Here is a 24,387-nt window from a genome sequence, read left to right as displayed (position 1 = left end):
ATAAATAAAACAAAGGTGGGCAATACACATCTTCTCAAGCATAACTAAGAATCAGTTAAGCTTGAAATTAATAGAGCATTGCCTATCACTCTTAGAGAGAGAGAGAAAGAAAGAAGTAGTAGAAGAATAAGAAAAAGAAGAAGAGGTTTTTAACATCGTAGGAAACTATCCCAACCGACCTTAAGGATCTATGCAATGAGGAGATTTGAACTCAAGACATGTTGTGTGTGTGTGTGTGTGTGTGTGTGTGAGAGAGAGAGAGAGAGAGAGAGAGAGAGAGAGAGACTTTGTATACCATGTGCAAAAGTAAACCAAGGCATTGTTAGCCTAGTGTAAAACCAAGCAATTTAGGGCAAGAGTATCTTCTGGCATTAAGGGGGGGGGGGAGAGAGAGAGAGAGAGAGAGAGAGAGAGTTTGCATGCCACATCCAGGTGGAAACACAAGCATTACAAGGCAAGTGTAAACCAAGGCATTAGTATCCCATTGTAAACCTCGACAATATAGGGCAAGAGTAAATCGAGGCAACAAGGGGAGAGAGAGAGAGAGAGAGAGAGAGAGAGAGAGAGAGAGCTTTTACCCAAATCCATTGACAGAAACTCCTTAGCTGGTTAGAAGCTTCAGCACACTTAGGTATAGCATTGGGAAAAAGGCATCAACATTCAAAACATGATAGCACTCATGTCATCCAAAATTTACATAGCAATACGTTAAGAGATGTAATACAAAAAAGCTCCATCAATGCATTGGGCCTAAACCAACCTCAGTAATGCAAGGACAGTCGCTACCCCAAGCGTGCCACCATCTCCACTCAGGTGTGATGTGGAGTCCTCATCCATTGACACCTTCTCGCCTCTGCGTCACCTTCCCCATCCCATCCCCATCTGCTGATGCATCCTCGCCTTTAGCACAAGTAGCATCCCCTTCATCACTTCCATCCACACTGTCTCCATCACCCCTGCTATCCTCCCCATTATCCCCGCCATCATCGTCGCTTTTACCCGTCTCACTCTAGCCACTATGTCCATCATCCCCACTGCCCTTAGTCCCTTTGTCACTCCCGTCCCCATCTCCCCCCTCTTCATGATCTATTTGACCTTGTTCATCACTCCCTTGGTCATCATCCCCACCGTCATCATCACTGGTATCATCTTCCTCCCCTGTCTCTTCATCCTCACTTATGGGACTCAAGCTCCAAACACGCCGCTGCACAAATATGTTATGTAAACCCAAGTAATGTTAGATAGTGTAGACCCGGGCATTGATGGGAAACAAACAGAGAGAGAAAGATAGATAGATAGTTCTATTATCGTCCTCGAAGATCAAATATGACATATGGGACCAAATGAACATGTCACATGGTGTGAGTGAAGGTCATAAGTGACTCTCGATGCTCAAATATGGCTAACATGAGCGTCGCAATAGAGAGTCCACGTCGTGGTTGGGAGAGGAAGGTATGTAGGGAGAGCTCATGGCTGAATATATGGGAAAAAGAGGACCTAATGTGGTCAAAAGCTGAGCACTCAAGTAGTGTGTGGTACTCACTCTCTCGCACTTGACAAGGGCATAAGGTGCAAAGTCGATGAGACTCCTCGCCATTGCCCCAACGTCCCGTCTCGCAACGTAGAGAATGGGAGCTAAGACGAATGGAGGCAATGGTGCGGATCGCACTCAATGGGATGGGCTCAAGGATGTAGGGATGGGTTTGGTTACCGCGCTCGGAGAAGAAGAGAGATTTGTAGTTTGGGGCAATGTGTGTGGTGTAATGACTAAAGCGAGAACCTTTGGATTTCTCCCAAACCGTGATACATTGGCGTTGTAAGAAGTCCTCATTAACTTGGGAGTCGATCGACGCATCCTTGACCAAGTGACATGCATCCCATCTTCCAAACCATTTCTTGATGTCAAGAATCCACCCCAAACTTAGTATTTTGCTCTTGGATGTCTTTTGGACCTTTTGACTTGCTTCATATGCGATTCTAGGAAGTCGATACAAAGGGCTATGTTGTGTCTTAAACATGTACTCCACAACCCTTTGCATGACCAAGACCTCAATGGAGAGCGATCCGAACTCAAGAAGTAAGAGCATGTAGGGTGTTTGTGTCTTGACTTGGAGAAAGTTGGTGAGAAAACGCTGACAGGAGAAAGCCGGAGCAAAACACCTCTATAGCTTGGCCTCCCTGCCAGTTTCAAATCACAAACCTATCACTCAAATACCTGCAACCTGCATGCAGGAACAGAGAGTCCCCAAACCCAGCACCAAACACTTCCCAGCCGTATAGCTGCCTGGGCTCAGCTCAATGACCAAATACAAAGCTCGTAGATCTAGAGGCAGCTCATGGGCTTGCCATAAATGCATAACCAACCTCAACATCCCCACATGTCATGTACATAATCCCCACAACAGGCTCCCTGTTCCTCTCCCTTGCTCTTGGCGCCCCTCTCACTTGATAGCCCTTCAAGTTCCTGTAGAGGTCGCCCTTGCAATTGGTGAGCTCCCTCAGAAGCCTTGTGTAGCCCTTAGCCTTGGAAAGCCTGTCTCCCTCTCTATAGCCAGCCTCCTCTTCTCTTAACCTGTGATCAAACCCCAAGTTCCTGGTCTTGCATCTCCATCGCCTCCCTTTGACTCTAGGCAGCTCGTCCCTCGTGAGGTGTTGCACTCTCTCCCCTATATAGCCCCAACGAGCTCCTGCTCCTCTTGCTTTCTCTAGCTAGACTTGGGCAACGACCATACTCGTAGATGCTTTGTTTTTTGCATGCTGTCAGCTTCACATGAGGGTTTTGCTACCCAGTCGTGAGGTCATTTGAATTCGGTACAAATCGAATGAGATTAATGCAAAGTTTGACTCTAAAGCTTGCATCACACCGCATCTGGATCTACGTCTCATGGTAAGCTCCAATGGTATTCTTTCTTGCTAGTCAAACTGCCTTTGGTTTCTACAAGTCCATTTCATAACAGCTAATGTGGACAACTACTTACAATCATTCACCTTGGTGAGCAGTGTTGCAATGTAAGCCACAACTGTTATAAAAGCTCTACTTGTGAAACACCCATAGCCACACAAGAACTTGAGTTCGACCAATGGACATTTATTTGCAGAATTTCCCCTGCGACATATGTGGTGAGCAGAAAAGAAATTCCAAAGCTTTCCCTCTCCAGCTCCTACCTAAACAACAAAAGCTCGGCAACACCTTATAGATGTGCTCCCCCGTCCATAGATCTCTGATCCCTTGAATTTGTTTCAGGAGCTGCCCCTTGCTCTTTTTCCTAGTGAACTCGCTTCAAGGATCTCTCTCTTTCATCTCCGCCGAGACTGCCTCTGCCACATAAGGGCGCCCTTATTGCTTCTTTGAATGCCCTGCCTTGCTTAAATTTCCCTCTACTGAGCCCTTCCTCACTAGCGCCCGCTTCCTTCTTCTGCCTCTAAGCAACCATCCCCCCTTTTGGCCTCCATACTTGCTTGATGGACACCAGCATGGCCTATATTCCGAGCCTTTGACTATTCTCGTCCATCTTGCCTGCAGCAACCCGCTCCCGCTTTTCTTTTCGACAGTTGGCAACTTCAGCATCCTCTTACCAAAAATAATCCCCTTACTTCAGACTTGTCCATGCATCGTTTTGGCCTTCATACATCATGTCTTCATTTTCCCATCAAACTTTGATAGTAAAGCACGCGAGGACTCTTGGAACCGGGAGATCAACACACAATCCGGAAGGCGCTCGTGGATATCTTTCAAGGCAATAACCGCACAAGTGCATGCTTGATGTCAAAAACTCGACAACACCGACAATCAAATATCCTGAAACAATTTTCTCCAAACTAAAAGGAGGAGCCATCGAACTGTGACATACATGATTATCGACATCTGATCGTAAAGGAAAAGCACAAAAAAAACTTTCCAAAAAACGCCTGACAACGCTTTTGGACATTCTCAAACTCTGTCCAAGTAGACTTCCCGATGCTACCACCCCACACCTCCACTCCATAAAGAAGCACCCGGTGTCACCAATGTGTCAAAGAGGTACTTTTGGAGAGCCCAACACTTGATCTCTCCAGCATTGCACATGTTCTCAAATGCATAATAAGCCCTCTTTCCGACTTCCAAGCGACGCATTACGAAATCCTTCCATCTATGATTGGATGGAACCTCAAGGCCAAGGTACTTGAAGCTATCTACCACTTCAAGTTGCTCATTGTTGTAAACAATGCATGGATTTTCTCATTGAGGGTCTTTACAAGCATAACCTTGGTTTTGGATCCATTCATGATCATCCTGCTTTGTAGGCAAAAGCGTTCCAAGACCCTCATAAGCTTTTGTTCATCTTCTAAGGTATGTTCCAAGAGCACTACATCATCGGCATAAAGCAAAAGCATGATCACCACATTTCCGATCTTAGCCTCTTCCAAGACACTCATAAGCTTTTAAAGAGATCAATTGTGGTGCCTTCATGCTTTCAATGGATTTGCCTTCCTTTTCAAGTATCTCTTGAATTTGTGCTCTTCTCACTTCATTGTGGTGGATTTTATCACTTGGTCGGTCCAATTTGTCTTCAAGGATAGTTTTTCCTTTCTCATATTTTGTAGGAGGTATTCTTCTTGTAAAGAACACCTTGGCTAACCAAGCATCATTTTGATGCTTTCAATACTCTTTGATTTCTTTATGTTCACTATCATTTGTCAATGCATGCTGTCCATAACGATTAGAAGCAATGAAATTGCGCACATCCCTTCTCTCATCAAGCTGGTACAAGTAGGGAAGTAGCTCCCCCAAGGGCACATTGTCAACCATTTTTTCACCATCAAGGATAGTTTCTCCTTTCTCATATTTTGTAGGAGGTATTCTTCTTATAAAGAACACCTTGGTTGGCCAAGCATCATTTTGATGCTTCCAATACTCTTTGATTTATTTATATTTGTCATAGAATTGACATTTTGTTATTTATTGCAGCTAACAGGTGGAAAAGACTAGACCCAACTTGGCCTATGCGAATGGATTTGTATATGATGTACATTTTATTATTCAAGTGCTCTTTTATGAGCTTTGGAAATTTATGACCGGCCGGCCAGTTTGTAACCAATTTGACCATTCAAGAAATCTATAAAACAAATACGTGCAAGAAGGAAATGGTCACTCTTGCATGGGGGGATATTGCACCCAGTGTCTATGTATTCTTCTCTCCTCTCTTCTCTTCTCTCTCGCCGTGCCAGTGTAGCACTCCGCTTTAGGAGGTGCGCCTCCACGCGCTCTCTTGCCCTCTCCCGCTCTCTGTCTCTCTCGTATTGCGTACGGTTTGGAGTATGTGCAATGATGGTTTCCAGGTATACAGTTTTGTTGATTTATGGCTTGCTATGTGCTATTTCGAGTATTTTGCAGGGCTCTCCGCGCTCCTGTTTGTAGCAGTGGTATCAGAGCATTGGACGCTCCTCTCAACACATGCATGATCAAGAAGAGTATATACAAAGATAAGTGTAAATTCTGGTTTAAATTTGCATAATTTTATTTGTGTAGTTGCTTAATATTTTCATCTAATCACCCATCATATTTGCTAATCAAGCCTTAGTTATATGTCTTGTCACAGAAACATACTAGGCATAGGATTAGTAGGTAAAGTATGTTCATATAGAGAATTACTTAGTAAATGTAATTGATTATAATACTCGTACAGTGAGGAATCTAATGGTCGTGACTCTAATGCAACAAATAAATAAGAATTCATGCCTAACAGGAAGCAAAAAACTATATTATTTTTATCATAAAACTTTAATTTTCTTTTTGTAATTACTACACACATGATCCTGCTTCTTGCTAATGCATAGCACCTTGCTCGATAATGGCCTGGATCTCCATATCACATTCCTGTAGCGTCCATATTATGTATCTACTAAGGACATACACTGTAAGAAATAGGAGATGTGCCTTATATGTTAGACTCGTAGTATATATATATAGAAGGGAAATTCGAGGTATAGGAGACGGAAGATGAAGAAGAAGTGAACTTTTACGTAGTAGGGACAATCCCAAGAGACCTTGTAGAGATGCTCAACAAATCTCATAACTTTCGCCCACTTCCTCAAGAAGGAATTGAAATAATCAAGACCATTGTACAAGGAGAACAATTGCGCAATTTTCCACTTGGTGGGAAAGTTGCACCCGTTGTACACTTAAGCCAACTTTTTGTTTTATTTTCCACTCTCTTGTGTCGAGCTACAAGAATAGCGCCAGTAGAGCCGTCTGACCTGCTGATTTGTCACTACATTATCAACTACCGTCTGTGCCAATAACAACACCCCTTCAACACGTCATGACGCAAATCTGCTTGTTGGGACACGTGCCAGGCAATCGACGACTGCAGGTACGCCACCATACCAATCCCAGATCGCGCGCATGGTTTTTCTCTCTCTCACACACACACACAATCACTCTAGTCTATTTTTATGTTTATTTCTAAATTTTCGTGTTATGCATGGCGTCGGCCAACCTCGACAACCAGATAATTTTTCTCCCTCTCTCGTCAGTTGGCGGCCCCTTGAGTCTCTCTTCTCATGCATCAGCCGTTTGCACATGCACACCGCCTACCTCTCTCTATCTACACAGTACCTGCCGCAAGATCTCCTTCTACCACTCCTACTTGCACTCTCGATCCGCCAATCACTTACTACAAATGGTGGCTACCCACCACCTCTACATGCACATTCTGGACCCAAACCAAGCCACCAACTAAACCCCTCTCTCTCTATCTCTCAGTGCAGCCCGCCATGCACTACTGGAGCACCTTGATCTTGGTAACGACCCCCCACAACAGTGGCACGTACCTTCCACTTTGAGAGCCGCAAAGCATCACCAACTTCTTTCTATCATCTCTCATCTCTCTCTCTCTCTCTCTCTCTCTCTCTCTCTCTCTCTCTCTCTCTCTCTCTCTCTCTCTCTCTCTCGTTTTTCTATTGGCGGAAGCACCCAATCTAATCTCTCTGTATCTCTTCCACTCCTCCCACTCACTCTAGCCGCCATGCAGTCCTCTTATAGTTTCCATCTGCGCGATCGCTCTTTTTCTCATCCCACTTGGAATACATGAGTCTCGCAACTGTAACCACTTCAGTCGTCCTCATCCTCACAGGACACCAGCCACCATGCAATTAGAGCCCAAACTGGCATCATTCACCAGCGCTCAATTTGTTTTCCTCTCACCCGTAGACTGAGGAACACTCACACCCACAAATCATTTCCTCTAAAAGTGCTACCCACTGTCCTCTCCCAGGAAAACAACTTCTCCTCCTAGTGGTGCTGCATCTGCACGACACACAAAAAAATTAAGCATAAGGGGCGGTACCCAAAGTGGGTACCCCACTGCCCTACTCCACTCTACATGCGAGTATGGCAAGGCCGAAAATGACGGCATCGACGAAGCCGGCACACATTCCGACAAAATGTTTTTGCGTATTATGTAGAAACTCAGAGTTTTCAAGACCACCAATTTGGCGGAGTTGCAGTACAAGTTTTTGGTGAAATCAATTACCGCTTTCGAGCCTAATTGATTCGGCTATCAAGAACTTGTGGAATTCCATATATGACGGACAATTCGACTCACTCTCCACCGGACTACTCTCGATCTTGACGGAGTTAGCAAGGCTCATTATACTTTGCGAGTGCTCTCAATATCAGGTTTTTTTTTTTTGAGTACTCCTTGCACCGCACTGTGTAGCCATGGATTCGGATATCAATATGACATTCGATTTTGAGCAAAGTACTCCTGATCCTGCCAATGATGGCCCGCGGTCGGATCCTCTCAAGGAGAGTACTCGTGACGTTATGGCAGGTGAATATACTTACGAATTGATCGATATTCAAGAATTTCATGCACTTTAGACACGCATGATAGTCATGGATGAAATTTAAAGCTTTAAATGAAGATGTTACTAAACTATCCACAATAGTAATTCAATTAATGCATCAGCAGTCTAAGAGTCCTGCTAACCCGCACATGCATGAGCACGTTGCCACACAAGGGTAGGGCATTTCTAATCTAGGGCAAGGCCCAAATGCTGATATGTTGCATACTCTCACCGCAAAAGAGGTGGATGAATTGTTAAAGAACACCAAACCACCGATTTTTAAGGGAGAAGACTGAGACCGCAATAAGGATGCAGTTAATATCTTTCTCAGCAAGTGGGATGGAATTCACGCTTTACGACGTACTCCAGATGCAGTCAGAGCTCTGCAAACGAGCTTAACTTTGGAAGGCAAGGCCTACAAATGCTGGATGTCTCTCAAGGAGAAGAACGTCATACCACAGAGTTGGACAGCTTTTGAAGCAATGTTTAGCAAGGAATTTTTTCCTACAAACGAGGCCGATCGGAATTGGACGGCTTGGAACACATGTTCCATGCACCAATACCCATCACTCCTTGAATATATCTCTCACTTTCGGGATGTTATCCTCAAGTTGGAAGGCTTAGATACCTTTCAACAAGTACGGGGGTTCATACGAGGTCTGACACCCGAGCTTAAGAAGTATGTCAAGACCCAGGACCCTAAAACACTTGAGGAAGCCATAGTGAAAGCATATATTCATGATGATACTGATGAGAAGAAAACACATATTAGTCACGTGCCTGCTAATATACATGGTAATACACGCACTCCGTTTGGGCACAATAAAAGAAAATTTCTAGTTGCCAATTCACATGCATCTAAAAGACCCAAGGGGTCTAGGGGTCCTCTCTCTCCTGAGGACTTTGATAAAGCAAAGAAAGAAAAATTATGTTTTCAATGTTTAGGAAGAGGTCATGGCAAAAAGGATTGTCCCAAGGGGAAATCTGCTGCTCAGAGCAAGGAGAAAGTAGTGCACACTGTTAGGAAATAAGACGTAGCTAAATAGATAATTGAGTAGATTACTTAATGGAGAGAGACAGATTTACATACACGAGATTATAGAGTAGAGAGAGAGAGAGAGAGAGTACACATGATATACGTGGTTCACCCAATGTGGGCTGCATCCACGGGAAAGCAGCCACTCAATGGCATTAGTACTTCAAAACAAGAAGTAGTTTACAAAGGGATTATACCCTTTTGGAGCTCCCGCCTTGCTTCACTCTCACCACGTCACTCCCACCTTGTTGCATCAACTTTACACTATAAAATGTGTGTAGAAATGGCCTCCTTTTATAGGCCAAAAGGGTTGCCCTCTCTTATGAGAGGCAGCCATGTGTAGCCGCCCTTGTGTGAAAAAGTCCAAATCGGACCCTCCAATCCGCACATGTCTGGCCGCCCTTGTGTAGACAAATCCGCTTTTAAATTCGGCCACCGACCACCGGCCATTGACTACCGGCCACCGGCCAACCGACCGCTTTCCGGCCGCCGTCCGGCCATAATACTCCGGCAAAAAGGAATATTCCGACGAACGAAAAAAAAAGGTTGCCCTTGATTTTTAGCCGTGAAAATTTTGGTTTCTGGCGAGTGATTTTTATTTCCGGTGAGTGATTTTCCTTCACGCACGATGGCTTCCCGTTGTTTAACCGGAGCCGGCGTGGCAATCCTCACATCTAAAAAACCATCTACCCATATTAGGTTGGAGTTAGGTTAACCCAGTCTTTAAAGGCGCGAGAGGGGCCTCCGTCCCTTTTTGTAATCATCATTTTGGAATCAATACAAAAGCACCCGTCACGGGCTTGTTCTCCAATTCTTGTCTCGCACGTCCCATTTGAAATTCAGCTTGCTCAAAGTGTTGTGAAGCCGGCTAAATTGTGTTCAGGTGAAGGATCGGCGAACGCGCACGGCCCCTAAGTCCCTTTTACGGGCCGCTCTCCAGGGTCTTGTAACACTTATTTTAGATCCTTTGAAACCATTTGTTTTGAAAACGGACGCCAGTGACTGTGCTATTGGAGTAGTCTTGTTACAAGATGGACGGCCGATTGCATTTGAAAGCAAGAAGCTTGATGCAGCTCAACAGAACTATTCTGCTTACGAACGCGAACTCTATGCAATAGTGTCTGCCTAAAAAACATGGTGGCATTATCTGTATGGTGCTCAGTTTGAGATTGTGTTTAACCATGAAAGCATCAAATGGTTTACACAACAAACAGATTTAAAGGGTCGAAAAGCCAGGTGGGCCAATATCCTTCAGGAATATGATGCCAAGCTAAGATATCGCAAAGGCCGATACAATCTAGTAGCTGACGCTCTAAGTCGAATGCCAAAGATCAATTCGCTCTTGTTCACAAAACTTCGTAGTGAATTTTTAGATTCTCTCAAAGGCAAAATTGAGCATGATGAAGCATATTCCAAAGTGTGGAGCCATGTTCAAAAGAGGGATCCTTCTCAGTCCAATGACGGTAGTGTACAATTAACCTCCACACCTAGTTCTCCTTTATCAAGTGATGAACTACAGCTGATGGAAGGATTTTACCATCGACAATGGGTACCTACTCCACAAGGGGAGAGTTTGTGTACCGAATTCGGCGCCAAATTCTCTATGAATGTTATGATAGTCCAAGTGCAGGGCACCCGGGGATTAGAAAAACTTATGCTCTCGTACGACGACAGTTTTACTCGCCAGGTCTACATGGCTTTGTTCAAGCTTATGTCTTGCATTGCTAAAAATATCAAGTTAAGAAAGCAGAGTGCCTGAAAGCAGGAGGACTCTTACATCCTTTGGAGATTCCCAATGCAAAATGGGAAAGCATCTCTATGGATTTTGTTGTAGGTTTACCAACCACTGTACGAGGTCATGACTCAGTATGGGTGGTCGTAGATAGGTTGACTAAACTATGCAAGTTTATTTCGACCAAACCAACGGTTAAGACACCAAAACTAGCCAAGTTATTTGTGGACAATCTATACAAATTGTATGATTTTCCAAGTAACATTGTTAGTGACCGTGATCCCAAGTTTAACAGCCAATTTTAGAGAGTGTATTTAAACGATTGGGTACACAACTAAACCTCAGTACAGCTGATAATCCAGAAACGGATGGTCAAACGAACGGGTTAACCAGGTGCTAGAGGATATGCTAAGAGAATAGGTCAACAAAAAACAGTCAGACTGGGAAGAATACTTACCTATTCTCGAGTTTTCCTACAACAGTGCTAAGCATGTCACAACAGGTTTTAGTCTTTTCATGCTCATGTACGGGTTTCAACATAGGTCACCAGTTACGGTGGGGTTGGCAACCAAAAAACTCCAACAGGTTAAGGATTTTCTCCAAGACCACATGGATATGCTGAAACTTGCTCTTCACAATGTCCGGCAAGCACATGATCGGTATAAGAAGTACGCTGATGAGAAACGTTGGCAAGCTACCTTTGAAGAAGGGGAGGAAGTATTTTTACGTATACTAGAACATTCAGAAAGTCTGAAAACTGGGTCGACACCTAAATTATCTCCTCGATATTGTGGGCCTTTCAAAATACTCAAGCGGTAGGTGATCGTGCCTACAAATTATTACTACCTTCACATTCTCACATTCATTCGGTGTTTCATGTAAGCCGTTTACATAAGCAGTTACATGGGGACGACAATGTCATTGACCAACAGGTTTTGGTTGATTTCATTGAACCTCATACCCCACCGCATGAACCTGAACGTGTTCTTGATTATCATGAGTTGCGTACACATCATCACATACATCAACAAGCCTTAATCAAGTGGAAAGACCGACCTGAAGAAGGTGCCACTTGTGAAAACATTAGTGTTCTTAAGAAGAAGTTCCCCACTTTTGTTTTTGAGGACGAAAACTCTTCTTAAGGGGGAGTAATGTCAAGACACCGGCAAGGCCGGACTAGACAAGGGCAGGGCCGGGCTAGGCAATGTGGAATGGGGAGTCCAACTAGGGCAAAGGGCCAGGGGCTTTGCTATATAATGGGTGGTTGGGTGGTGGACTCTCAAGCTCTAGCTTCCCTTGTCTTACATAACAAGAGCCTTTCAATCCCGCAATCAGTGCATGTTCCTACAAGACATTTGCTGCGATGAAAAGCACTATCAGTTGTCTTTGGACACAATACAGACTCCCATAGTTCTGTCAAGGATGAAAAAGTGGTTTCTGATGCTGTGCATTGCACTATTCTAGCACTCAGACTGCACACAAGACACTTGCAAAATCATGACATTCCATGTAGCCCGTATCTTCCATGACGCATCTGATTTAAGCCTTCCTTTAAGTAAACAAGCTGAACATGGTATTCACAACAACAAGTATCGCGGTCCTTCAACTTGCATACAAAGTATGGCTTCAGATCCAAAGCATCTAAGGGACATCCTAATGTTAGGATGAGACTCCTGGAACTGCATGTAAAAATCTCTCTGCCACACAAAAGACATTTAAAAATACTATAAAGTACTAAAATCTAGTTGCAACACGTACATCTACCACCTCGGGGTGTATTTTCACAAAAGTAGGTGTGACTTCACCTTTTGTCCACACAAAAAGTAGGTATGTCATTTCTCCACCTTTTCAACCAAAATGAGGTGGGGTTGGTTGAGCAGTGGGAGTTGGTGAAGAGTGGCAGGTTGGTGTCCACTAGTGAAGCACTTCAGTGTACTTGGAGAACACTTTGAAGCACTTTGGGGCACTTTTAAGCACTTTAAAGCACTTTGGGACACTTGAAAGTACTATGAAGCACTTTGTGGCACTTTCAAGCACCACATGGCACTTTCAAGCAACCTGTCATGCTTTTTGGTGCCCTTTAAAGCACTCTATAGCACTGTAAAGCACTTTGGGGCACTTGAAAGCACTCTAAAGCACTTCAGTGCACTTTGAGAGCACTCTGAGGAACTTTGTGGCACTTTGGTGCACTTTGAACTACTTTGGTGCACTTTGGAAGCACTCTAGACTACTTGGTGGCACTTTAAAAGCACTTTCAAGCACTTTGTGGCTCTTCAAAGCACTCTGAGGCACTCTGTGGCTCTTCAAAGCACTTCGAGGCACTCTGTGGCACTTTAAAGCACTATGAAGCAATTTATGGTAGTTTCAAGAACTATGAAGCACTTTGGGGCACTTTGGTGCACTAATAGAACTGTGTGGCACTTTGAAGCACGCTGAAGCACTGTAAAGCACTTTTTGATTCTTTCAAGCACTTTAAAGCACTATGAAGCAATTTATGGTAGTTTCAAGAACTATGAAGCACTTTGGGGCACTTTGGTGCACTAATAGAACTGTGTGGCACTTTGAAGCACGCTGAAGCACGGTAAAGCACTTTTTGATTCTTTCAAGCACTTTAAAGCACTCTACAACACTTTAAAGAACTTTTGGGCACTTGAAATCACTCTGAAGTGCACTTAAAGGGCTCTTTGAAAGCACTTCACTGCTATTTAAGAGCATTCTGAGGCACTTTATGGCACTCTGCAACATTCCAAAGCACTTTAGAGTTTAGAAAGCACTCTGAAGCACTCTTAGTACTTTGTGGCACTTTCAAGCACCATGAAGCACTTTAGTGCACTTTGGAAGCGCTTTGAAATACTTTGAAGCACTTTTTGGCACTTTCATGCGCATAGAGATGCACTTTTTTGGCGCTTTCAAGCATTTGCAGGCTCTAAGTGATGCACTTTGAAATGCACTTATAAAGCATTTCAAAGCTTTTGCAAGCACCCAAAATTACTAAGTAAAGCATTGTGACACACTTTGCAGATGTTCTGGCTGATATACGTGAGGTAAATCGAGAAGATGCACCGGATGCACCACATGTGCCCTCCTGCCGATTCTCTTTTGAACGACATCTGTCTTGTTTGAGGAGATGCGGATTTTCATTGATTAGAATTGAAACATGATTTCCCTGATTTTGATTGTTAAGGTACTGGTCCTATCTTGTTGATGTTGACACGTGTCTAAGGGAAGTGACCCCTCCTCCATATCAGTTTGCAGTCGAAAATTGGCTTCCGCGACATTTCTTTGATGAAGTCCTAATGCCTTCGCAACATCATTATTGCTCATTACATTGTCAGCCCCATTGACTCCATTTAGGCATGCCATGACAATAGCCCGTTTCAAAAATAGCTCATTGTTTGAACGAGGATTCTTCACCTCAGACAATGTATGACAAATGCTAGAGAAAATTATCCTCCCAACTATCTCCGATGTGGGTTGCAACACTGAGAACGTTGGATGACTGAGAAGTTGCTGTAGAATGCTCCATTGAAGACCCTCAAAGAGTCCGTTTTTTTAATTATGCCATCACTTAGCAATTGCCCTACATATTTCCTTTGCGCCTTGTTCATCAATGTTACTCACAATCATGCCATCCTTTTTTGCATGTTTTTTTGTTCCCTCTTCTTTGCAGCCCAGTAGTTTTGTAGACTCGGCAGAAGATCCCTTGGGATATGCTGTGTAGCAGATAATGGAGGAAGGTAAAGGGGGTTTGTACTACCATTATGAGTATTATGTGATTTCATGTGGAACATGTCAGGATGCTATTGACACGACAATGAAGACAGTCAAAACAGTGCCATAGTATAGATAGATAGATAGATAGATAGATAGAGAGAGAGAGAGAGAGAGAGAGAGAGAGAGAGAGATGGACACAAGAGGTAGAGGGACCCATTGAAAGAGCACTACAGAGAGCCTAGAAGAGTGCTAATGGCGAGAGGGAATTTAAATGCGCAGGCAGTTTGCTACTTTAAGCTTTAGTATTAAAGTGAAATGGAATTTCTAGCCCGCCTAAATTCCAACCTCTCAACTAAAAAGATTTTATCTTTCCTTTATATGAAATGAAAATGAATAACTCATTACACATTTCATCTCCTCCCAAAGGAGTGTCCAAGACACTCCTTTTTGGTACCCCCTAAACATGCTATCACCCGTTGGCTTCCTCTCTAACTTGATGTAGATCTTTCGCGAACTTCTCTTGCAATGATGAATAGGCAACCAAGAGATGTTTACTTACTTCCCTTTCATTGGCGAAAGCTCAATACAATCTCCAGCAGTAGCCAAACAGTCTGTCTCTTCCATCTCCAATAAAAGGCAGAAGCTCAATGATATTATGTAAAGGTAGTGCAGTGGTGCATTGGTCATTGGATCACCAGGGTAAATGTGGCCATCAACCCATAAGTTGATTTCCTTGCACCCAATGCTCCGTAGCTGATCTGCAACATTGGGATTCGATGTGCCAAGTCGCATAGTAGCATATTCCTGCTCCAAATCAGCGTTTAATCGATATTATTTTGGTCTGTTAGTAATGTCTTGCAGTAGAGGGAGATTGAATGACATGTTTGTAATCTAATTAAGAAAATTAGAGAGCAAATGTGTAATGGTGACTTGCAATCATGGAAAGCTGGCTATGGAGGGAAAAAGTGGAGAGTACTTAGAGATAGTAGAAAAGGATTATGTTGTGGAGGGAAGAAAGAGAGGGAGTGCAACTCAATCTCCTTTGAATTCCAAATGTTGATCATGAGAGCTTTAGAGAAAGAAATGTTGCTACACACAGAGGTAATGGAGTTTTCCATTTCTCTCACTTGGAGCTGGAGTGGGAGAAGCATGAGAGAGAGAGAGAGAGAGAGAGAGAGAGAGAGAGAGAGAGAGAGAGAGAGGGACGGAGGGAGGGAGGGAGGGAGGGAGAGAAAGCCATTAAAGGAAGAGAGTAGGAGAGAGAGTAGACCTGCAACCTTGGAGGATCTGCACTTTCTGACAGATGTAGGCAACATAGAATGTCCTCTTAAAGATTGGGAGGCGGAAGTGACAAGAGAGAAAAGGGGCGGGAAGAGATGGGACAATGGAAAATTATATTAAAAAGATTAGTTCGATACCATTGTACTTTTGTTTGATATACATATACATGGGTCACTAATCAGTCCACTCTCATGCCACTAATAATTTTATAATGTTATTCAATACACTTTCAACTTACTAGATGGAATCCTACAAGATTCTCTTCTAGAGATCATCCTCTGCAGACCACGTTGACTTAAAACACCACAACACAGCCTTGCACGTTCGAGCTCGCATCAATCACGATAGAATGCGATTTGCGTTGAGATAACAACTCCGATCAAGATATGCCACGTGTCCGATCAAGATGCCCTAGCTCCCCACGCTCGACTCGCGCATCGTCGATGCCATCAAATGGGTTTGTCACCATCCAAGGCAAATAGTCCTGAGAAATTCTTGCTTGATCAAACTTGGATGTAGAAAACAGCATGGGACAATGGAAAATTATATTAAAAAGATTAGTTCGATACCATTGTACTTTTGTTTGATATACATATACATGAGTCACTAATCAGTCCACTCTCGTGCCACTAATAATTTTATAATTTTATTCAATACACTTTCAACTTACTAGATGGAATCCTACAAGATTCTCTTCTAGAGATCATCCTCTGCACACCACGTTGACTTAAAACACCACAACACAGCCTTGCACGTTCGAGCTCGCATCAATCACGATAGAATGCGATTTGCGTTGAGATAACAACTCTCTGGCTACGCATGCGTTCCATCAAATTGGCTTTCTTTAATTTTCAAAAAAAGAAAAGCATGGCCAGTTGGTTGCATCTCCACACCCGTTGACCCCTGGCTCGAAAACCAAACCAACCCCCCCTTTGCCCTGTACAAGTCCCAGGGGATCTCCCCAGATATTGCATCTATATCTATATCTATACTACTTATAATGGGGGGAGGGATTCCGGTCCCCCCCTCCCTGTCACGCGTCAGAAGATCCTTCAAGCGGCAGGTGTGGCCTGCAGCTCCAGGGGCACAGCGACACAAAGAGAGAGCGACGGGCAACGAAGGCCGCCGGCCTTACTAGTTATATATTAAAAGGGAAAATTACCAAAATACCCCTCTAATTCCCGAAATACCCCTCAAATTTTAAAAATTCCCAAAGTACTCCCATAACTTGTTATAAATTCCCAAAATGCCCTTCAAATTCTCCAAAATTCCCAAAATACCCCTGGTTGTGAGAGTAAATTTCTTAAAAAACAAAAAAAATTGTAGCTTTTCATAAGAAAAGCGATTGTCTACCATACAGGATGCTAAAAGTAAAATTTGAGTTGGTTATCTAGGCTCTGGAGACGAATTCCTTCATTATTTTTAGACATAATTGCTTTTTTTTGGGAGGTAATTTGCAAATAATTATATGCTAAGCACTCAAAAACCGATCTCACTTGTCAAACAAGAATAAAGATTAGAAAATCTTGAAGATCCAACGAAAATAGATACAAGGGTATTTTGGGAATTTTTTAAATTTGAGGGGTATATTGGGAATTTCCAAAATTAGAGGGGTTTTTTTGGTAATTTTCCCATATTAAAAAAGCCTGGAGTGAGCTCCATGTGGCTGCTTCTGCAGGCTGCCATTACGGAGAAGTCCTCTCTCGCCAACCAAGCCATGGCAACACACTGCGCATGCCATGTTGGTAGCATATGGCTTCATCAGCTTCTCCCCGCATTTTAAAAGGGTTGGCCATCTCGGTGGTTGGCTGCAGCTCGAGAGGAGGGGTGCCCTTCCCAGAGTGGACAGTTGCTCTCTACCCGCAACTCGAGAGGCAATAGCACCAGCCCGCTTCCTCCTCCCTTACTCTCTACCTGATGCACGCGACAGCGGCCCTGCTTATTTCCCTTTGAACCTCAACGATATTTTGACTTCCCTCCAGGCCCATACTATAGGCCGAGCCCATTTTGCAGGCGTTTCAAGCCTCTGGGATTCTCAGGCCTGCATATTGAGAGAAAGAGGGAGAGGAGGAGTGCAGGTATGATGCAAGAGAGAGTGCAGGTATGCGTCCTTTCCCATCTTTTTTTGCATCTCACTCTAACTCTGTGCTAAGGCATTCCGCTGCATAGTCATCGCGTCGCTAATTACTGGCAAGCCCTTCGCGACTATACATTCAGCTGCGTGTTTCGATTGCGGGCCATGAACTGCGGCCAGTAGTGTCTAATGATGCTAATAAGTACATGTCTTTGATGTGTGGGCTCACCACTCCATCTCCGGATAGAGTTAGGGGGAAACTTGAACTTACAGCTCTACCTCATCTCTACTTCGATAGTCTTACCCTGTGGCGAGCGAGATTTTTCAAACGAAGAAAAATTCGAGCAAATGAATAAAGAAACCAAATGGTCTTTGATAAGAAAGATGAATGAAGATCTTACTTTAATAATAGTAAGATCTTGAATCCCTCAGTAATCGTAGTAATATGATTGTTCAAAATTAGACTGTAGATTTTTTTGCGAAGTTGATACTTGATGTCGAGCAATGAGAAACCCAAGCTAGTAGCAAAGCTATTACAAACCATGCAATGGTCCACAACTACATTCAATACCATAATTTGTATTTTAACTTTAAATTTTACGGAGCAATCTAATGCAAGTCAACAATGCTCATACATCTACAAAGTTTCTAAACTATACTAAGAGAGAATTGCCATATCTTATACAAAAAAAAGAGAGAGATTTCTTTAGAGTTGTAAGATAACAAGTGGAATATAGAAAATAGCATGTCGTGTCTCTACATTCTAATAACAACAAGAAATGCTATGGTTCTATCTCGTGACTATGAAGAGTCACACTCGTCATCAATAAAAACATTGCGTCTCTGACACTTCTTGTGGGTGTCAAAATCGTATCGTATATCAGCAGGCATGGTTTTTGCAATCCCCTCAGCATAAACTGGCAACACACTTCCATACAAAAAGAAAAAGATAAGTCTCACAATCCACATGCAAACAATACAAAATCTACATCATAAAAGCCCAAGAAATCTCAAATTGTTGTTTGAATCATTATCCATAATTTTCAAATACTAAACAATGATACAAAAAAGTGACAAAATAGCATAAAAGTATGATGGAAACATAAAATAGGTGGGCGAAATGAAGTGTAAGGTGGACTCTCACTAGGGACTCTCACTAGTCATCAAAAGGGTTGACACGCAAAGGCATGCCACCCACATCATCGACATCAAGAGAGGTGGAGGCTCCCTCTCTGCTTTGCTTTTTAGGGAGAAATAATGGTTGCACATAATCTGTATAATCTGAAATCAAAGTGTCATCAATGTTGATTGCTGCACACAACCGCCATGTGCCTAAGCATGCTGCCAATACGGGCACTGTACCACATCCCAACTCCAAACAAAGACCTCCAGACCTACAAAGAAGCTCCACAAAACATGCAATAAAAGAGTGACTTCGTTGCAAGCCACCATGCCATGGCTCCCCTGATGATGATTTGGCTAGAGAAGACTCTGGAAGATGGTGCATCATGTAAGAATCCAAAGGCTACATGCCAAGCCGATTGAATAGTGGGATGCTCTCAACCACAAAGCAAGGTGGTTGCATGCCAACCCTATGCACCATAAGTAAGAGAGAACAATGACACTACACCACCACATAGACAATTAAAGGGCAATCACAATAATAATAACACACAAAATGAGAAACAAACAAGTTAATATGTAGAAGAGCATTACCTCAATCTGACCACCAAAGCTATTACCATAACCATAAGCTCCATGATGGAGGACCACAATGCGACGATGAATAGCCATCTCTGATGCACGGAAAAATCTCTCAACCTAGCCAATGGTATCTCCTGCAAGAGGTTTCAAAAGTCACAATAGAAAACACACAACAAACTTATCGAGAAGTATTGTATAAAATTATGATTGAAGCAAAAACCTGCTATAGAGACCATGATCAACAACCTGCTATAGAGACCATGATCAACAACCACCCTGAGTCTGACAAACTCGAATATGCAAGTTGTATACCTGCACGAACATGATCCGCGCTACAAATATCCGAAAGGGGTACTATAGGGGAGGCTAATGGGGAACCACCAAAGGGAAGATCCAAAAAAATAAAATCAGTAGCCCATGCGACTTTTCTCCCACCACGCACGCACAAGATCCCTGTTTAATGGTGTGTTTAATGGTTGGTTTAGCCGAGCATTTTTGCACACAGATTCTGACAAACTGTCTGACAATTCACTCTGACAACACAAAAATTTCTCCTACTGCAGATTCATCACTTCAGCACTGAACACAGACATTTCGAACTGAACATTTCTACACTTGTATTGTACTCAGAACATGGAATACACAGAGAGAATGAAATAGAAATACGACAACTAATTTGAATTCTGCATTCGACAAACTGCTACATCTGACATATTGCATCTGACAACTAGAAATCCGCCATTACACAGAAAATCCGCCCAACACCATCACGCTACATAATTGAATGTTCTTCCTCACATGAAAGAGCAAAACGAACCTTAACCTCCAAGATCCCAAAAGTCACTTAAAATAGACTACGGTTCACACCTTTGTCGAAAGTAATCCTCCTAAGGTCTAACTCTAACACTTGGCATAGCCCGGTGGCTTGAGCCATAGGCTGACCTCGGACCCACAATCCCTTGATCCGTAAACTAGATAAAAGAAGAAAATGCAAAGATAAAACAAAATCATCATAACAGCCATCTGAATATCCTCCTCTTTGAAATTTTGCAAATGCTCTGACTTTGCTTCTACAATATAATCCTCCACTGATTTTTGATGAATATGCCACACTGCTGACTTTTTGATTCTCTGACTTCTTGCCTTGTCATTGAACAAATTCTTCCTCCACATTTTGAAAATTGGACCATACTCCCTTGTCAAACTGAATGAAAGAAACTTGACTGTCAAATCATACAACACTTTTGCAACACTCAAAATTTCCGCCTTGATGAAGAAAGTCCGCATAAACTCCATCGGATCATCCTCCTGAGTAAAGCACATTCCACTAAATCTATTTGTCGATTCCTCTTGAACTTCTTGAGCATCCATACAAACTTGTAACACATTCCTCTTCCACAAATCAACAACTCCAAAATCTGGAATACATGAAAATCTTAATTCTGACAATCCGCCATCCACATCTGTGAGGATTCTATCTGATCCATTCTTATCAAAATCTGACCATAAAACAATCCGCTCAACTACATTCTTTGCAACTGAATGTTCTCCTTTCACATACTCAATCTTTGACATCAAAATATGCTCTTGAATCTAGAATGGATTTGCCTCTTGTTCCTCCATATTCATCTTGAAGAAATTTGAAGAAATTCAAGTGTTGAAAATTCCTCCCATTGATAAGCTGATTCCAACTTCTGTTTATAGGATTGAGATATCACTTTTGCAATATCCTTTGGCTGTATATCCTCTTGGCTTTGCTGATCTTCCACCTACTTCCTTTTTTGATATTTTGCATGTGGCTTATGTTGATATTCCGCATCATACTTCCTCCTTGAATCCAATTTGATCCTCCACACCTGTTTTGACATAATTGGACTTGTAAAACCTGCTTCAGATCCTTCAAATATCTGCATTTGACATCCTCCAAGCTGAATGCTATCATAACAACTTTTGTCAAATAAATTTGAACCCAAATCTGCCAAATAGTCAATTTGATCACCAACTTTCTTCACAATGAAAACATCCTGAAAGTTAAACTGAACATTGTTTATTCACATCAAAGATTTAGATACTTCAGAACCGAAGTTTTCACCCTCAACAACTTTTGTGACTGCCCACATAAGAATTTGACATTCCACTGTTAACTTCTGCTTTGCATCCACATCTCTAATCAGATTTGCTATTTTCCCATCACATTCCTTTCCACACTCTCTATCATCTATAACCTGTGTATCCAAAGCTTCAACCAAAAAACTATTCCCCTGCATCATTGTATCCTTTCTCTCTGGCTTAATTTGCATCAGGATCTGACTTCCAAGATGACAAATCAGCTTTGCATTCATTCTATATCTCTGCTGAATTACTGAAATTGCATCTTCTTTCACATTAAAGTGATGCTTGTACACATTTGAATCCATACCTTTCATATTTGAATAATCCCAAGCACATACATGAATGAACTTCTGCAATAACTTCTTCAAATTCAATATAAATATGTCATCAAGATGAACACTGATTTTGACAACTTTTGGACTCAATTTAGATCCCAAATTCAGCTCTTGCAAAAGCATCCTTCTTGACCCTTGAAATTATCTCCATATTAAGCTTGTCTTACAAGTGCTCAACTCTTGTATTTGCTTCTTTTGTTGCAATATTCCCATCCAAATTGTTGAAATCCTCCTTCACATTTGACCATTGATTGACTTCTGACTTTTGAATTAAATTCTGATCTGCATCTGCATTCTCTAAATTTTGAATTAAATTCTGATCTGCATCTGCATTCTCTAACTTTTGAATTAAATTCTGATCTGCATCTGTATTCTCTAACTTTTGAATTAAATTCTGATCTCCATCTGTATTCTCTGACTTATCAGATGACTTCTTAGAGTTCTCCTGACAAACTGTAAATTCAGACACAATAAAATGACTTTTTGCTTGAATCTGTAAACCATCACAATCAGCATATGTAAACTCCTTTATGGTTTGTTCAACGCACTGGGATCTTGATTTCAAAATCTACTTATGGTGTTCATGTATCAATTCCACAACATTATCCGGCTGCAAATCCTCTTGTGTGAATATGTTTGGTAGAAGTTCCACAATCACTGTGTGAGCATACTCTAGTGGTAGGTTAGGAGTAGCTAAGGGCTCTTTGAGGCTCTCTTGGCCAAGCTCCTTCTGCACTTCCTTCTCCTCCATCTCTGTTACTCCCACTTGGTGACTTTCAAACTCCATGCCAATCCAAATGTCATCATCATCACTGGACTCCCCTTCAAATGGATCCTCAAATGTTTCTCTCAACTTCTCACATGCTTTTTGTAATTGCCCAATGCTTTTCCTGCTTGAACATGACTTTCGCCTGTCCCCTTTATGAGTATCCAGCCATTCATATGCATCCTCCAAGTCATCCTCAAAATCAGTCAACCTTTGTAATGCATTCTTCATTTCCCCCAAATCTGAAGCTTTATGCACTTTACATATTATTCTATGAAACTTTGTGCATAGATCAACCATACACCATTTTCGACATGCATCTCCCATTGAGCATTCATCAACCGCACATGGACAATCATCTGCTTGATGCTTCTTACTCATACAAATTTCACACTTCTTCTTCTTCTTTTTACCCCCCATTACTTTGATTCTTCTTGAAAATATTACGATATGAGGTTACCTTGTGGTTGCAAATCAGATTCCATCTCTTCAATTCAGACTTCTCCTTATATCTTGATCATCTTTCTCATTCTACTTTGCAAATGGTTCGCCTTCTTGTAACTGTCATTGTAACTGCTGCTCGAAAATCTTCTTGGCACTCGTCAATCCCACAGGAGAGAGTAAATCCGACCATGAAGACGCTTCATAAGCATCATGATCGCCAGTGTTTAATGGTTTGTTTAGCTAAGCAGTTTTGCACACAGGTTTTGACAAACTGTTTGACAATTCACTCTAACAACATAGAAATTCCTCCTACTACAGATTCATTACCTCAGCAACACATACATTTTGGACTGAACATTTCTGCACTTGTATTGTACTCAAAACATGGAATACACAGAGAGAATGAAACGAAATACGACAACTAATCTGAATACTGTATTCGACAAACTGTTGCATCTGACATATTGTATCTGACAACTAGAAATCCTCCATTACACAAAAAATCCGCCCAACACCATCATGCTACATAACTGAATGTTCTTCCTCACATGAAAGAGCAAAACGACCCTTAACCTCCAAGATCCCAAAAGTCACTTCAAATAGACTACAGTTCACACCTTTGTCAAAAGTAATCCTCCTAAGGTCTAACTCTAACAGTCCCATCGAGGCGTGCACATCCCATGTGCTCATGAACACGAATCCATGCCGGATGTCGAACACCGGCCCTAAAATCAACAACAATGGCTATATAGTCCCCAGAAATGGCCATGCATCGTGAGTCAGGCATTGAGGACAGAGAAGAGAAGGGAGTATCAACGATATAGACAAAAGAAATGGTTTTCTTTGCAACAATCTCCCCAAGAGGTACTGCGATACAAGAGGCTAAACAAAGTGACTTAACTCTAATAAATGAATGAAACAAACAATTTCATCGCAAGTGAAAGCTCACCATGCTCTCGCTCCATGTTTGCATCCACCCTAGTCTCAACAATCACCTCCTTTCCCTTGCGAGAAGTATTTGTAGCTTAAAAAAAGCAAAAAAACACAATATTACCGGTATGTATAACAAATAATTTTAGGAAAAAGAGAATTTAAAGCTCTTGACAAATTATGTTTGAGACTGTTTTGAGTAACCATTTACCAGATATCACCTCATCCACTCTCAGAGGTAAAGACACATCGATGGATGTGCCACCAACTCTCATAGTATCGTGAAGCTCTCTCCCTCTCTCTCTCGCCAATACATGCCCAGAAGCAATGTCTATCCACCATGGACATGCCTCCATCTCCCAAGTAGTGAGCTTATGCATGGAAGGGGAGTACATGCATCCTTCCCCAGTAGATAGTTGTGCCCAGTGC

General features: G+C 42.3%; 1 pseudogene; it reads right to left on the bottom strand.

The window, feature by feature from the left end:
* Positions 1-18,823: 18,823 nt before the first annotated feature.
* LOC147419608 (uncharacterized) lies at positions 18,824-24,233 on the bottom strand (annotated as a pseudogene).
* Positions 24,234-24,387: the final 154 nt, after the last annotated feature.

This window comes from Adiantum capillus-veneris, chromosome 29 (genome assembly GCF_014529385.1).
Source record: "Adiantum capillus-veneris isolate H3 chromosome 29, ASM1452938v2, whole genome shotgun sequence".
NCBI classification, from domain to species: domain Eukaryota; kingdom Viridiplantae; phylum Streptophyta; class Polypodiopsida; order Polypodiales; family Pteridaceae; genus Adiantum; species Adiantum capillus-veneris.
This window is presented reverse-complemented; position numbering and strand designations above follow the sequence as displayed.